At 42.4% G+C, this 18,062-nt stretch overlaps 1 long non-coding RNA gene across 10 annotated transcripts in view; it reads right to left on the reverse strand.

Moving 5' to 3' along the window:
* LOC121846491 overlaps positions 1–18,062 on the reverse strand; it is a 154,876-nt gene that overhangs the window by 54,025 nt on the left and 82,789 nt on the right. For 7 of the 10 annotated variants that reach the window (XR_006083364.1, XR_006083368.1, XR_006083361.1 and 4 more), the window contains one exon: positions 7,829–8,105. The exons of 2 other annotated variants lie outside the window; for them this stretch is intronic. This is a non-coding gene — a long non-coding RNA (uncharacterized LOC121846491). One more of the 10 variants, XR_006083365.1, reaches the window with a different exon arrangement.

Below are 18,062 nucleotides of genomic sequence, written 5' to 3' on the forward strand. Positions count from 1 at the left end.
ACACAAGCAGCAACGCACATCAAGGTAGAAACAACAATCACATTCATACAGCACTGTCATCACCACTTATAGCATCATACCAGCTGAGTGACTGGAGTTCAGTGACACTTCTAACAAAAGTCATCATTTGCTAATCGTGGAGAACGAAGACAGTCTCTGTGTCGTCAGAATCTGTCATTTCACTTAGAGGATTTGGCTGTGTCACTAGTACTAGAGCCTATAGCTAAGAGACAGGGGTGCTTCAGCAATCTGAAGTTGTGGGGGGGAGGGTAGAGGAGAGATTCGGAACCTGTCAACAAGCTGCCTCAGCCAACACTCAGGAACTGTGAGGTATCATCTGACCGCTGATTACATAGAAACAACGCTTCATTACAATGGAGCTCAACACACAACAGACTTGCAGAAGCCAGATTTAATTATTGTGACGGCATGCAATTGATTTGGGAATTCATTCGTTAATGTCAAACACTGCATGCACAGACTGAGTCAGGGGGAAATAATGAAATGAGCCCCCAAACAGAATGGCTGCTTGGTGGCTAAGTGGAGAAGATCTACCAGCTGCCACAGGTGGAAAATTTGATAAAGTAGTGGTAATGGTTCCTTCAGCTGGCAGTAGATAACCTCCTGAGACAGTACTTGACAGTGACTATTGCCACTAGGGCTGTCCCCGACTAAATAAAATACTGGTCGACCGAAATCGATTGGTCAAAATGTTTTTGTGTATTTTTCCATGTATAGACACACCCTATGTGTCATAATAAAATAATCTATATGCATTGAGCTTGTCAGATGCTTTAAGCTTACGCTTTGATGAAATACGACAAATGCCTCAAGAGGGCACCAGAGATCTAGATAACCAGAAGAGAAACCGTAACCTGACTCAACTATTCTCCCCCTGCTCCTGCTGGCTTTCGCAGATTCTGCCACTACTCTCCTGAAGTTGCCAACCTTTCTCACGTGAAATGCCGATATATCTTACCATTTATACCGATCTGCGTGCCAGTTATGGTTTCATATGCAAATGTTCATTAAACTGTTTCATTTAATTTATAATAACATCTTCATATCGCAAAATCAATGTCATGTGGTTAATCTGAATTCTATTAAAATCTAAGTGAAAATTATCAACTTAAAAACGAACTTCCAATGCCATTACCAACTATGTAAAAATAGCCCAAAAATATCCTTTAAATAACATTGGCTAGACATGGCCTGTCTGTAACGAACTTGAAACATTGTATCAACTATTTAACTTGGGTCCAGCCCAAAGCTTTCATGAGCGAACTTTCAACATTGTATAAAATATTCTGGGCCGTCAGAGTTTCCAGCGCTAGTGAGTTCGGGACAGACACCTCTGTAGGTCATTTGTGCAAGGGATAAGAAGCAGTGATTGACTTGGGCAGGAGCTCACTGGAGCGGAGTATCGACACCTCAAGTTTTCTTGAGGTGCCGGTACCCCAGAGTGGAGCCCTGGCTTTCACGGTAACGTCAACAATGAAGAGGCAACTCTGGGATGCTGGCCTTCTAGGCAGAGTTGCAAAGAAAAAGCCATATCTCAGACTGGCCAATAAAAAGAAAAGATTAAGATGGGCAAAATAACAAAGACACTGGACAGAGGAACTCTGCCTAGAATGCCAGCATCCCGGAGTCGCCTCTTCACTGTTGACGTTGAGACTGGTGTTTTGCGGGTACTATTTAATGAAGCTGCCAGTTGAGGACTTGTGAGGTGTTTGTTTCTCAAACTAGACACTCTAATGTACTTGTCCTCTTGCTCAGTTGTGCACCGGGGCCTCCCACTCCTCATTCTATTCTGGTTAGAGACAGTTTGCGCTGTTCTGTGAATGGAGTAGTACACAGCGTTGTACGACATCTTCAGTTTCTTGGCAATTTCTCGCATGGAATAGCCTGAATTTCTCAGAACAAGAATAGACTGATGAGTTTCAGAAGAAAGTTCTTTGTTTCTGGTCATTTCGAGCCTGTAATCGAACCCAGAAATGCTGATGCTCCAGATACTCAACGAGTCTAAAGAAGGCCAGTTTTATTGCTTCTTTAATCAGAACAAGAGTTTTCAGCTGTGCTAACATAATTGCAAAAGGGTTTTCTAATGATCAATTAGCCTTTTAAAATTATAAACTTGGATTAGCTAACACAACATGCCATTGGAACACCGGAGTGATGGTTGCTGATAATGGGCCTCTGTAGATATTCCCTAAACAATCAGCCGTTTCCAGCTACAATAGTCATTTACAACATTAACAATGTCTACACTGTATTTCTGATCAATTTGATGTTATTTTAAAAGGACTTTTTTTTTGCTTTTCTTTCAAAAACAAGGACATTTCTAAATGACCTCAAACTTTTCAACGGTAGTGTATATTTGTTACTGCTCGACTAAAACAATCGACTAATTGGAGTCAGCCTTAATTGCCACTAAAGAGAAGCGCCAGGGCAACCTGGAATGGAATAGGAGTGAGTCATTCCGGTTCCATACTGAAGCTTAACTTTCATATGAAGTTCTGCTTCTAGAAGTGTTTATGTACGTCTATCTGGAGTTCCCTTTCGGTTCTTTGACACCATAGTAAACCCACCATCCCCACTGGATCTCAGAGTCCTCTCTCCCACACACACACACACACAGTGAGAGCGAAAATAACCAGAGGCGGAGGAAAGGTGAGCTGAGGGTGACTTCCCCCATTTCCCCCCCGGAGCTATGGTTGCTTGGAGGTTTCAGAGGGCAGTGCAGCCCTGGCTTTCTAGGTAAACCTTTTAAGACAGGATTCACCCACCTTCGCCTGGTAGGCCTGTGGAGGAGATGAAACCACACATCCATATTAGGAGATCCATCAGGCTTCCACAGGAGACGTCAGGGTGAAGGTGGGAATCGCTACTGTTCCGGATGACTAGCATTGCACTCAGCTTTCTAATGAGAGAATATTTTCATGCCAAGGTGATGGAATGGAAGTCATTTTTCTGCCCTACTGTCGAGCGCCCAGGCTCATTTCACATAGTGGCACCGTGATGAGTCCTAGTTGGGTCGGAGATGGGCTGAGTAACATTAAAAGGACAATGAGCATGCCATCCTCCCAGCCTTCTTTCTCCTCCATCTATTCCTCCCAGCAATCTGCCTTCCACAGGTCTGACAGCAGCGCACGCCTTGGCAATAAGTCACAACTGAAAAACACTTACCATCAACCATCCTGCTGGGGTCGTTTTATATCGATGTGCAAACAAAGGAGTTTAATGATATTTATGGTAAAGCAGGAATACTGTACACTATTTGAATGAACAAATGTCCCAATTAAGCCTTTATGGAATACAATGGTGGGTTGAGAACATCATGGAAGGTGCTTGCTGTTTTGTGGGATTTACAAATGCCCAACACACCCGTTCTCCACAACACTGCCACTGCAACCTCCACGCTTTATTGAACCGTCCCTGAGACAAGCAAGTGCTTGGTTAACATCCACCCTGAACTCGTATAATCTACCAAATATAATACAAGCATGTTTTACAAGGGCTATGATGGAAACAATCATAAGGAATGAGCACTTTCCAGTACTCATGCCTGTTTCTATTACGTGGGTAATAGCTGGGAATGGTGCACAACCATAAGAGATAAAACAAGGGCACCCTATTCCGTATGTAGTGCACTACTTTTGACCAGGGCCCATAGAACTCTGGTCAAAAGAAGTGCTCTATATAAAAGAGGGCTGGTAATTGCCAGGGACCTCACGATATGATATCACGATACTTAGTGCTTTCAGAAAGTATTCACACCCCTGGAATTTTTCCCACTTTTTGTTGTGTTACAAAGAGGGATTAAAATGGATTTAATTGTCATTTTCTTTCATCTATACAAAATACTCTAAAGTAAAAAAAAGAAATAGAAAAAATGATCTCTAATATATATATATATATATATATATATATATACACACACACACACACATCTCAATGGAAAATAAATCACTAACGCATTTTGATTATCTACATATTCAACCCAGAGTCAATATAATCACCTTTGGCAGCAATTACAGCTGTGAGTCTTTCTGGGAAAGTCTCTAAGAGCTTTGGCAAAGATGGATTGTACAATATTTGCCCAATATTAATTTTTAAATTATTCAAGCTCTGTCAAGTTGGTTGTTGAATATTGCTGGACAGCCATTTTCATGTCTTGCCATCGATTTTCAAGCTGATTTACAGTACCAGTCAAAAGTTGACACACAAGGCATAATTGCTCATTGAAATTGATTTCAGGAGACTTCAGGAGACCTCATGAAGCTGGTTGAGAGAATGACAAGAGTGTGCAAAGCGGTCATCAAGGCAAAGGGTGGCTACTTTGAAGAATCTAAAATCTACTTTGATTTGTTTAACACTTCATTTGTTACTACAGTTGAAGTTGGAAGTTTACATACACTTAGGTTGGAGTCAAAAGTCATTTTTCAACCACTCCACAAATTTCTTGTTAACAAACTATAGTTTTGGCAAGTCGGTAAGGACATCCACTTTGTGCATGACAAGTTATTTTTCAAACAATTGTTTACAGACAGATTATTCCATTTATAATTCACTGTATCACAATTCCAGTGGGTCAGAGGTTTACATACACTAAGTTGACTGTGTCTTTAAACAGCTTGGAAAATCCCAGAAAATTATGTCATGGCTTTAGAAGCTTCTGATTGACTCAAATTATGTCAATGGGCCTATTGGAGGTGTACCTGTGGATGTATTTCAAGGCCTACCTTCAAACTCAGTACCTCTTTGCTTGACATCATGGGAAAATCAAAAGAAATCAGCCAAGGCTTCAGATTTTTTTTTTGCAGACCTCCAAAAGTCTGGTTCATCCTTGGGAGCAATTTCCAAACGCCTGAAGGTACCACTTTAATCTGTACAAGCAATAGTACTCACGTATAAACACCATGGGACCACGGAGCCGTCATACCGCTCAGGAAGGAGACACGTTCTGTCTCCTAGAGATGAACGTACTTTGGTGTGAAAAGTGCAAATCAATCCCAGAACAACAGCAAAGGACCTTGTGAAGATGTTGGATGAAACAGGTACAAAAGTATCTATATCCACAGTAAAACGAGTCCTAAATTGACATAACCTGAAAGGTCGCTCAGCAAAGGAAGAAACCACTGCTCAAAACCACCATAAAAAAGCCAGAGTACGGTTTGCAATTGCACATGGGGACAAAGATCTAACTTTTTGGAGAAATTTCCTCTGTTCTGATGAAACAAAAATAGAACTGTTTGGCCATAATGACCATTGTTATGTTTGGAGGAAAAAAGGGGATGCTTGCAAGCCGAAGAACACCATCCCAACCGTGAAGAACGGGGGTGGCAGCATCATGTTGTGGGGGTGCTTTGCTGCAGGAGGGACTGGTGCACTTCACAAAATAGATGGCATCATGAAGAACAAAAATTATGCAGATATATTGAAGGTACATCTCAAGACATCAGTCAGGAAGTTAAAGCTTGGTTGCAAATGGGTCTTCCAAATGGACAATGACCCCAAGCATACTTCCAAAGTTGTGGCAAAATGGCTTAAGGACAACAAAGTCAAGGTATTGGAGTGGCCATCACAAAGCCCTGACCTCAATCCTATAGACAATTTATGGGCAGAACTGAAAAAGCGTGTACGAGCAAGGAGGCCTACAAACCTGACTCAGTTACACAAGGTCTGTCAGGAGGAATGGGCCAAAATTCACCCAATTTATTGTGGGAAGCTTGTGGAAGGCTACCCATAATGTTTGAGCCAAGTTAAACAATTTAAAGGCAATGCTTCCAAATACTAATTGAGTGTATGTAAACTTCTGACCCTCTGGGGATGTGAAGAAATAAAAGCTGAAATAAATGTATTTTCTATTATTCTGACATTTCACATTCTTAAAATAAAGTGGTGATCCTAACGGACCTAAAACAGGGAATTTTTAATACATGGATTAAATGTCAGGAATTGTGAAAAACTGAGATTAAATATACTTGGCTAAGGTGTATGTAAACTTCTAACTTCAACTCTACATAACTCCATATGTGTCATTTGATAGATTTGATGTCTTTACTAATATTCTACAATATAGAAAGAAAAACCCTTGAATGAGTAGTTGTGGTACTGTAAGTCAAAACTGTAACTAGGCCACTCAGGAACATTCAATGTCATCTTGGTAATTAACTCCAGTGTATATTTGGCATAGCGTTTTAGGCTATTGTCCTGCTGAAACGTGGATTTGTCTCCCAGTGTCTGTTGGAAAGCAGACAACAGACCCTAGTCTATAACATATGAAGAGTGGTACTCAGTAATGTGTCGTGTTTGTCCCAAACATAATGCTTTGTATTCAAGACAAAAAAATGAATTCCTTTGACATATTTTTTGCAGTATTACTTCAGTGCCTTGTTGTAAACAGGATGCATGTTTTGGAATATTATGTATTCTGTACAGGCTTCCTTTTCACTCTCATTTAGGTTAGTATTGTGGAGTAACAACAATGTTTTGATCCATCCTCAGTGTTGTCCTCTCACACTCAATTAACTCTAACTGGTTTAAAATCACAGTTTCCTTCCTCTTCGTAAACTGAGTTAGGAAGGACGCCGGTATCTTTGTAGTGACTGGGTGTATTGATACACCATCGAAAGTGTAATTAATAACTTCACCATGCTCAAAGGGATATTCAAAATCTGCTTTTTTTTATTACCCATATACCAATAGGTGCCCTTTGTGAGGCATTGGAAAACCTCCCTAGTCTTTGCTCTTGAGTCTGTGCTTGAAATTCACTGCTCAACTGAGGGACCTTTGTATGTGTGGGGTACAGAGATGGGGTAGTCATTCAAAAATGTTAAACACCATTTTTGCACACAGTTAGTCCAAGCAACTTCCCAAGCAAAATCCTCTTTGCTCAGGTACATTGTGGGTGTGTCCAAGACACTTCACACTATAGATGTCATGTTTGTTAAGCAAGTCATAACAAATAGGCTGAATACTTATTGAAATTATTTTTATATTTCTAAAAAACAAATTCCACTTTGACCTTATGGGGTATTTTGTGTAGATCAGTGACACAATCAAAATTTAATTTGATGTTCTGAACATTTTGCTCACATAGTGTTCTAATATTGAGTTGCATCCCCCTTTTACCTTCAGAACAGCCTCAATTCGTTGGGGCATGGACTCTACAAGGTGTTGAATGTGTTCCACATGGATGCTGGCCCATGTCAACTTCAATGCATCCCACAGTTGTGTCAAGTTGGCTGGATGTCCTTTGGGTAGTGGACCTTTCTTGATACACACGTGAAACTGTTGAGTGTGAAAAAACCCAGCAGCATTGCAGTTCTTAACCCAACGGAACGCACAAAAGACCACATCCCTCCTCCTAGCAGCCAGCTGCCCCACCCCTCCCGGTCTTCTCTCAGAGACAACAGCATATCAGGAGGCAGCCATTGTCTGAACTGAGAAGTGGGAGTGTTTGAGGATATTGACATTTAACACATTCAATAAATAATGTATAATTAACAAAAGGCTCTTAATTAATTTCACAACCACAGCTGTTGTTTTTCCTCACACATGAGCAATGGGTGTGTCTAGGAGATATCATCACCGAGCACTAATCAGTAGCTTTAGGTATGGAAACAGACCGCTCCGCCAACCATGGCCCCGTGACCAAGCCTTGGGTACCGCATAGAATACCCACAGGATAGTGCCACCCTACTCTCTGAAAAAAGACTCAATCTCCTCTGAAGCTTTTGAAGGCAGCTCCAACGGACGCTCCCCGAGCACTGCACTGGCTCCATCAGATTAGGGGACAGTCTTATTCTCCAGAGAGAGAGACAAATGAAGAGACACACAAGATAAGCTTTACTTGTCCAAAAATATAAATACATTCTGTAAGTGGTTGTAGTTCAGTGGCACAGCACCCGTGCGAGACTGATCAGGCTTCTAAGGCGAGATACATAAGCATTGTAGAATAAATTCTCAAACACCATGCATTAACCCATTTTCCATTCAAGTTATGTACAATACAGTTTCTCTAAAGAATGCTATTAAATACTTTTTCTGTTGTGTTGCAATTGTATTCATGGAGAATGACATTCTACCCATCCATACGCCATCTGTGAAGAGAGAAAAATTATTATCATTAAAAGCACAATAAATCACATTAAGCTTTAAAAAGACATCAAAACGTATTTACTTATGTTGTATATTTACTTTATATGCTTATCTTTTATTATTTGTCATTGTTGTTGCATTGTCAAGACGAAACATGCAAATAAGCATTGCGTTGGACAGTGTATACCATTGTGTATCCTGTGCATACGACTAATAAAACTTGACAACTGTGTACAAACCATCAGGGCTTTCACAGAATCCCAGCACGTAAAGCTTGAGTGATTCAGGAACAGAATTCACAACACTGGCACTTTATTTCTTCCATACCTGCAATTTCCCCTCCATACACTTGAGTGAAATTAAGCATTTTCCCTTCCCCGGCACTGTCAGTCCAAAATGGCACCCTATTCCCTATGTTGCTACTACTACATAGTAGGGCCCTGGTCAAAAGTAGTGCACTAAATAGGGAATAGGTTGTCATTTTGGATGTACACTTATTTCTCCACCTCCACCGGCCTGCTCGCTGCACCTCATCACTCTGAGAGCTTCAGGTGCGGAGGGATATAATGAAAGGAGGAAGAGGATAGATTGATATTCTAGTCAGTCTACAGGGCTGTTGCCGGAGGCTGCTTTCATGTCTAATGCGACGACTGGCCCTCTGTAGCAGGCTTCAACCTCCCTGTTAAATATACAAGCCAACATCAGAGAGAGAGTGAGAGAGAGAGAGAGCATGGCAGGACTACGTAACTAGGCTACTGCCTGCCGGCCGAGAGTCAAACAAGGTTACAGTCTGAAGAAACTGAAGCGGAAGACGTTTGGGGGTTTGGCATTGACGGATGGATTTAATAAAACCATAACTTAGCAAAGACATTCATGAACAGGGAAAACGTGAAGATTAATAGACACTCTCACACTGGATTTGGTCAGTTGAGTGTTGTGATCACTGAAGGTGATAATATGCCACTGTGTGTATCCCAAACTCACTGATCTCAGGTGACTGTCCAAGACTGTTTGAGATGGCCACGTACTGTATGGCTACAGTCGTGCAAGCTCTGATCCAACGTTGCTATTTTGTGATTGTTTTGGCATTTATGTAACTTTTTTTTTTGTTGCACAAAATGTATTATTTCTTGTGTTTTTGTTCAACTTTACTTTTTATTTCATATTGTATAGTACTACTGATATTGATTATACTCTCTGGTCTTGTTACCATTTGATCTGAACAAACTGTGCCTCAAGTATGTTGGCAGAATCAAGCCTCTAGATGTTCATGTTAATTATCCTACATTATATTTGTTGAACATGACTGGTGTTGAGTCTATATTTAAGTAACTAAAAGTCTCAATGTTTGGCTACATTTCCTGCAGCCTCTCTCAGTCAATATGCATGTGACCTACACTTTGACATGCAGGCTTTTTAAAAATGTATGTACATGAAAAATAAATATTATTCAAACGTTGGCCTCTCTAATCCAATTCTGATTGGAGTAATTGTATGATATTGTTATTTTTCTTACTTGTTCATATAGACAACTTAAATCTCTCTATATATTTATTTTTTACTAGTCCCCGGACAAGCGTACAAGGGTTAATGTCGAGCCATGAGAGTGATTATTTTCTATAGCAAATCCAATTGAGGATGGTGTTAGTGGCACATCCACTTACTGCAGCCATTATGAGTGCAGGGAGGCAGCCAATCCCTCCCTCTAACATAAGAGCAGAGTCCATTTCTATTATGCCTCTGTGAACACATTCCCCAGTGGTGCCTGCTGCCCTGCCTCCTGAACTCTCCAGTACTGTGATACATATGACCTCTTTTTGTAGTATTGTTGCTTGGATCCCGTGTGGCTCAGTAAGTAGAGCATGGCAGTTGCGAGTTCAATTCCCTGGAGAACCAGTATGAAAATGTATGCACTCAGCAAAGTACAGTGGGGCAAAAAAGTATTTAGTCAGCCACCAATTGTGCAAGTTCTCCCACTTAAAAAGATGAGAGAGGCCTGTAATTTTCATCATAGGTACACTTCAACTATGACAGACAGAATGAGGGGAAAAAAATCCAGAAAATCACATTGTAGGATTTTTAATGAATTTATTTGCAAATTATGGTGGAAAATAAGTATTTGGTCACCTACAAACAAGCAAGATTTCTGGCTCTCACAGACCTGTAACTTCTTCTTTAAGAGGCTCCTCTGTCCTCCACTCGTTACCTGTATTAATGACACCTGTTTGAACTTGTTATCAGTATAAAAGACACCTGTCCACAACCTCAAACAGTCACACTCCAAACTCCACTATGGCCAAGACCAAAGAGCTGTCAAAGGACACCAGAAACAAAATTGTAGACCTGCACCAGGCTGGGAAGACTGAATCTGCAATAGGTAAGCAGCTTGTGGTACTTCCGGCGCCGACAGAGATGGCCGCCTCGCTTCGCGTTCCTAGGAAACTATGCAGTTTTTTGTTTTTTTTACGTGTTATTTCTTACACTAGTACCCCAGGTCATCTTAGGTTTCATTACATACAGCCGAGAAGAACTACTGAATATAAGATCAGCGTCAACTCACCATCAGTACGACCAAGAATATGTTTTTCGCGATGCGGATCCTGTGTTCTGCCTTACAACCAGTGCAACGTAGTGGATTACATGCAGCGACCCAAAAAAACGACTCAGAAAAAGAGGGAAACGAAGCGGTCTTCTGGTCAGACTCCGGAGACGGGCACACCGTGCACCACTCCCTAGCATTCTTCTTGCCAATGTCCAGTCTCTTGACAACAAGGTTGATGAAATCCGAGCAAGGGTAGCATTCCAGAGGGACATCAGAGACTGTAACGTTCTCTGCTTCACGGAAACATGGCTAACTGGAGAGACGCTATCCGAAGCGGTGCAGCCAGCGGGTTTCTCCACGCATCGCGCCGACAGAAACAAACATCTTTCTGGTAAGAAGAGGGGCGGGGGCGTATGCCTTATGACTAATGTGACATGGTGTGATGAAAGAAACATACAGGAACTCAAATCCTTCTGTTCACCTGATTTTAGAATTCCTCACAATCAAATGTAGACCGCATTATCTACCAAGAGAATTCTCTTCGATTATAATCACAGCCGTATATATCCCCCCCCAGGCAGACACATCGATGGCTCTGAACGAACTTTATTTAACTCTCTGCAAACTGGAAACGATTTATCCGGAGGCTGCATTCATTGTAGCTGGGGATTTTAACAAGGCTAATCTGAAAACAAGGCTCCCTAAATTTTATCAGCATATCGATTGCGCAACCAGGGGTGGAAAGACCCTGGATCATTGTTACTCTAACTTCCGCGACGCATATAAGGCCCTGCCCCGCCCCCTTTCGGAAAAGCTGACCACGACTCCATTTTGTTGATCCCTGCCTACAGACAGAAACTAAAACAAGAAGCTCCCACGCTGAGGTCTGTCCAACGCTGGTCTGACCAAGCTGACTCCACACTCCAAGACTGCTTCCATCACGTGGACTGGGAGATGTTTCGTATTGCGTCAGACAACAACATTGACGAATACGCTGATTCGGTGTGCGAGTTCATTAGAACGTGCGTTGAAGATGTCGTTCCCATAGCAACGATTAAAACATTCCCTAACCAGAAACCGTGGATTGATGGCAGCATTCGTGTGAAACTGAAGGCGCGAACCACTGCTTTTAATCAGGGCAAGGTGTCTGGTAACATGACTGAATACAAACAGTGCAGCTATTCCCTCCGCAAGGCTATCAAACAAGCTAAGCGCCAGTACAGAGACAAAGTAGAATCTCAATTCAACGGCTCAGACACAAGAGGCATGTGGCAGGGTCTACAGTCAATCACGGACTACAGGAAGAAACCCAGCCCAGTCACGGACCAGGATGTCTTGCTCCCAGGCAGACTAAATAACTTTTTTGCCCGCTTTGAGGACAATACAGTGCCACTGACACGGCCTGCAACGAAAACATGCGGTCTCTCCTTCACTGCAGCCGAAGTGAGTAAGACATTTAAACGTGTTAACCCTCGCAAGGCTGCAGGCCCAGACGGCATCCCCAGCCGCGCCCTCAGAGCATGCGCAGACCAGCTGGCCGGTGTGTTTACGGACATATTCAATCAATCCCTATACCAGTCTGCTGTTCCCACATGCTTCAAGAGGGCCACCATTGTTCCTGTTCCCAAGAAAGCTAAGGTAACTGAGCTAAACGACTACCGCCCGTAGCACTCACATCCGTCATCATGAAGTGCTTTGAGAGACTAGTCAAGGACCATATCACCTCCACCCTACCTGACACCCTAGACCCACTCCAATTTGCTTACCGCCCAAATAGGTCCACAGACGATGCAATCTCAACCACACTGCACACTGCCCTAACCCATCTGGACAAGAGGAATACCTATGTGAGAATGCTGTTCATCGACTACAGCTCGGCATTCAACACCATAGTACCCTCCAAGCTCGTCATCAAGCTCGAGACCCTGGGTCTCGACCCCGCCCTGTGCAACTGGGTACTGGACTTCCTGACGGGCCGCCCCCAGGTGGTGAGGGTAGGCAACAACATCTCCTCCCCGCTGATCCTCAACACTGGGGCCCCACAAGGGTGCGTTCTGAGCCCTCTCCTGTACTCCCTGTTCACCCACGACTGTGTGGCCACGCACGCCTCCAACTCAATCATCAAGTTTGCGGACGACACAACAGTGGTAGGCTTGATTACCAACAACGACGAGACGGCCTACAGGGAGGAGGTGAGGGCCCTTGGAGTGTGGTGTCAGGAAAATAACTTCACACTCAACGTCAACAAAACTAAGGAGATGATTGTGGACTTCAGGAAACAGCAGAGGGAACACCCCCCACATCGATGGAACAGTAGTGGAGAGGGTAGCAAGTTTTAAGTTCCTCGGCATACACATCACAGACAAACTGAATTGGTCCACTCACACAGACAGCATCGTGAGGAAGGCGCAGCAGCGCCTCTTCAACCTCAGGAGGCTGAAGAAATTCGGCTTGTCACCAAAAGCACTCACACACTTCTACAGATGCACAATCGAGAGCATCCTGGCGGGCTGTATCACCGCCTGGTATGTCAACTGCACCGCCCTCAACCGTAAGGCTCTCCAGAGGGTAGTGAGGTCTGCACAACGCATCACCGGGGGCAAACTACCTGCCCTCCAGGACACCTACACCACCCGATGCTACAGGAAGGCCATAAAGATCATCAAGGACATCAACCACCCGAGCCACTGCCTGTTCACCCCGCTGTCATCCAGAAGGCGAGGTCAGTACAGGTGCATCAAAGCTGGGACCAAGAGACTGAAAAACAGCTTCTATCTCAAGGCCATCAGACTCTTAAACAGCCACCACTAACATTGAGTGGCTACTGCCAACACACTGTCAATGACACTGACTCTACTCCAGCCACTTTAATAATGGGAATTGATGGGAAATTATGTAAATATATCACTAGCCACTTTAAACAATGCTACCTTATATAATGTTACTTACCCTACATTATTCATCTCATATGCATACGTAGATACTGTACTCTATATCATCGACTGCATCCTTATGTAATACATGTATCACTAGCCACTTTAACTATGCCACTTGGTTTACATACTCATCTCATATGTATATACTGTACTCGGTATCATCTACTGTATCTTGCCTATGCTGCTCTGTACCATCACTCATTCATATATCCTTATGTACATATTCTTTATCCCCTTACACTGTGTATAAGACAGTAGTTTTTTGGAATTTGGAAGCCTACCATCAGTAACACACTACGCCGCCAGGGACTCAAATCCTGCAGTGCCAGACGTGTCCCCCTGCTTAAGCCAGTACATGTCCAGGCCCGTCTGAAGTTTGCTAGAGAGCATTTGTATGATCCAGAAGAAGATTGGGAGAATGTCAGATGGTCAGATGAAACCAAAATATAACTTTTTGGTAAAAACTCAACTCGTTGTGTTTGGAGGACAAAGAATGCTGAGTTGCATCCAAAGAACACCATACCTACTGTGAAGCATGGGGGTGGAAACATCATGCTTTGGGGCTGTTTTTCTGCAAAGGGACCAGGACGACTGATCCGTGTAAAGGAAAGAATGAATGGGGCCATGTATCGTGAGATTTTGAGTGAAAACCTCCTTCCATCAGCAAGGGCATTGAAGATGAAACGTGGCTGGGTCTTTCAGCATGATAATGATCCCACACACACCGCCCGGGCAACGAAGGAAGCATTTCAAGGTCCTGGAGTGGCCTAGCCACTCTCCAGATCTCAACCCCATAGAAAATCTTTGGAGGGAGTTGAAAGTCCGTGTTGCCCAGCAACAGCCCCAAAACATCACTGCTCTAGAGGAGATCTGCATGGAGGAATGGGCCAAAATACCAGCAACAGTGTGTGAAAACCTTGTGAAGACTTACAGAAAACGTTTGACCTCTGTCATTGCCAACAAAGGGTATATAACAAAGTATTGAGATAAACTTTTGTTATTGACCAAATACTTATTTTACACCATAATTTGCAAATTATTCATTAAAAATCCTACAATGTGATTTACTGGATTTTGTTTTCTCATTTTGTCTGTCATAATTGAAGTGTACCTATGATGAAAATTACAGGCCTCTCTCATCTTTTTAAGTGGGAGAATTTGCACAATTGGTGGCTGACTAAATACTTTTTTGCCCCACTGTAACTTGCTCTGGATAAGAGTATCTGCTAAATTACTAAAACGTAAATGGATGGAAGCTTGATGACTGAATTTCACCCAACTGAAAAGTGATCTGGGATGCGACGGGAGCCCGAGGTGCCAATCAAGGATTTCGCTCTGTCTGGAGTAATTGAGCACCAAATGAGCACTTCTGGTTGAATGCACACAAGTTATGGATTGCTGAGGTGTATCTTATACTTGTGTTCATCTTCCATTTGATGAAGGTAATGATGGGGATAATGATGTTTATTGCATAATCTCCCAGAAAGTGCCCTGTCACTGAGGTCCTTACATATGACTGTCTGATAGAGCTTACAGAGACGACAGAAAGAGCCTGTCCTTTTCAAAGAGCTTTAATGTCAATATAAGAGTCCCACAAGGGATATCTGTCCAAAAGCATGGCAGAACACATACAGTGCCTTCCCATAGTATTCACACCCCTCAACTTTTCCCACATTTTGTTGTGTTACAGTCTGAATTTAAAATGGATTACATTTAGATATCTTTGTCATTGGCCTACACACAATATCCCCATAATGTCAAAGTGGAATAATGTTTTTCAAAATGTTTACAAATTAATAAAAAATGTGAAGCTGAAATGTCTTGAGTAAATAAGTATTCAACCCCTTTGTTATGGCAAGCCTAAATTAATACAGGAGTAAACATTAGCTTCACAAGTCATAAGTCGCATGGACTCACTCTGTGTACAAAAAGAGTGTTTAACATGATTTTTGAATGACTACCTCATCTCTGTACCCCACACAAACAATTATCTGTAAGGTCCCTCAGTTGAACAGTCAATATCAAACAGATTCAACCAGAAAGACCAGGGAGATTTTCCAATGTCTCGCAAAGGGCAACTATTGGTAGATGGGTAAAACTAAAAAAGCAGACATTGAATATCCCTTTGAGCATGGTGAAGTTATTAATTACAGTTCAGATGGTGTATCAATACACCCAGTCACTACAAAGATACAGACGCCCTTCCTACCTCAGTTGCTGGGGGGAAGGAAACTGCTCATGGATTTCACTATGAGGCCAATGGTGACTTTAAAACAGTTACAGGGTTTAAAGGCTGTGATAGGAGAAAACTGTGGATGGACCAACAACATTGTAGTTACTCCACAATACTAACCTAATTGACAGAGTGAAAAGGAAGCCTGTACAGAATAAAAAATATTCCAGACCATGCATCCTGTTTGCAACACGGCACTAAAGTTATACTGGAAAAAAATGTGCCAAAGCAAATCACTTTTTGTCCTGAATAAAAAGTATTATGTGTTGCATTGGATTTGCCCCAAACATAACTGTTAGCACTCTCCATATTTTCAAGCATAGTGGTGGCTGCATCATGTTATGATTGTAATAGTTAAGGACAGGGGAGTTTTTCCAGGACAAAAAGGAAACGGAATGGGGCAAAACAAAGAAAAAAATGTAGCCCACTTTGTAACAGCAAAAGGTGGAAAAAATCTGAAGGCACTGTATGCGCATATTTTTTTAGACAAAGGTGAATCAACTGTGTTCTGAGTGTTAGGCTCACAGGTACACAGTGGGCAGATCACTGGGGGATCCTGGGCTGGGAGTGAAAGCAGCATCTGCATCCCAAAGGGTAAACTATGCCCTATAAAGTGCACTACTATGGGCCCTTGTCAAAACTAGTGTACTTTAAAGAGAATATGGTGCCTTTTGGGATGCTGCCAGGAGGAGAGGAGGGCGTTATGAGTCATCCACTGAGGGCGGCAGAGCAGAGGCCTGACTGACGAGGTGGTGTCTGACTGCAATATTGAAGATAGCTCTGAATCCCACCGAGAGGCAGGCTTTCTGAGCATATCTGAAGATTGACGGACACCCGCTGACTTCATTCAGAGAGCTCAGGGTTCTCTCCAACTGTAGTGTAAAGCTCTCTCTCGCACTAAGCCTGGAGGGCATGTACGTTTTAGTTTTTATTATTTTAATAATAAGCAAAACTAAAGACAGAAAATGCACTGTTTAAATATATTGGTATTGCAATCACATACCCTCAGCCCTCTAAATAATGAATCATTGACTACATTAAAGGGGCAATCCTTAGCTGAAACAATAAAGTGGGCAATCCACTTCTGTTTTGGTAAAAAGCTGAGGGATTTGCCCGGAGAAATGGAAGCACTCTCAAATTCAGACAGAGCTATTGATGCAAGGACTAAACGTCCAAGATATAAAAAGTATAGTTTAAAAGGGTTAGAATATGTTGAGATGAACAGTAATTTTGTCACCTTACATTGTAATAAACAGCAATTCTTACATTGCAGAATAGACAGAATAAAATAATTATGTAAGGTGAGGCAATTTCATTACTTATACGGTGAGGCTATTTCATTACTTACAGTTGAAGTCAGAAGTTTACATACTCTTAGGTTGGAGTCATTCAAATTTGTTTTTCAACCACTCCACACATTTCTTGTTAACAAACTATACAGTCGTGGCCAAAAGTTCTGAGAATGACACAAATATTAATTTTCACAAAGTCTGCTGCTTCAGTGTCTTTAGATATATTTGTAAGATGCTACAATGGAATATTGAAGTATAATTACAAGCATTTCATAAGTGTCAAAGGCTTTTATTGGCAATTACATGAAGTTTATGCAAAGAGTCAATATTTACAGTCTTGACCCTTCTTTTTCAAGACCTCTGCAATCCGCCCTGGCATGCTGTCAATTAACTTCTGGGCCACATCCTGACTGATGGCAGCTCATTCTTGCATAATCAATGCTTGGAGTTTGTCAGAATATGTGGGTTTTTGTTTGTCCACCCGCCTCTTGAGGATTGACCACAAGTTCTCAATGGGATTAAGGTCTGGGGAGTTTCCTGGCCATGGACCCAAAATATCGATGTTTTGTTCCCCGAGCCACTTAGTTATCACTTTTGCCTTATAGCAAGGTGCTCCATCATGCTGGAAAAGGCATTGTTCGTCACCAAACTGTTCCTGGATGGTGGGGAGAAGTTGCTCTCGGAGGATGTGTTGGTACCATTCTTTATTCATGGCTGTGTTCTTCGGCAAAATTGTGAGTGAGACCACTCCCTTGGCTGAGAAGCAACCCCACACATGAATGGTCTCCGGATGCTTTACTGTTGGCATGACACAGGACTGATGGTAGCCCTCACCTTGTCTTCTACGGACAATATTTTTTACGGATGCCCCAAACAATCGGGAAGGGAATTCATCAGAGAAAATGACTTTACCCCAGTCCTCAGCAGTTCAATCCCTGTACCTTTTGCAGAATATC

This window comes from Oncorhynchus tshawytscha, linkage group LG05, assembly GCF_018296145.1.
Source record: "Oncorhynchus tshawytscha isolate Ot180627B linkage group LG05, Otsh_v2.0, whole genome shotgun sequence".
Lineage (NCBI taxonomy): Eukaryota > Metazoa > Chordata > Actinopteri > Salmoniformes > Salmonidae > Oncorhynchus > Oncorhynchus tshawytscha.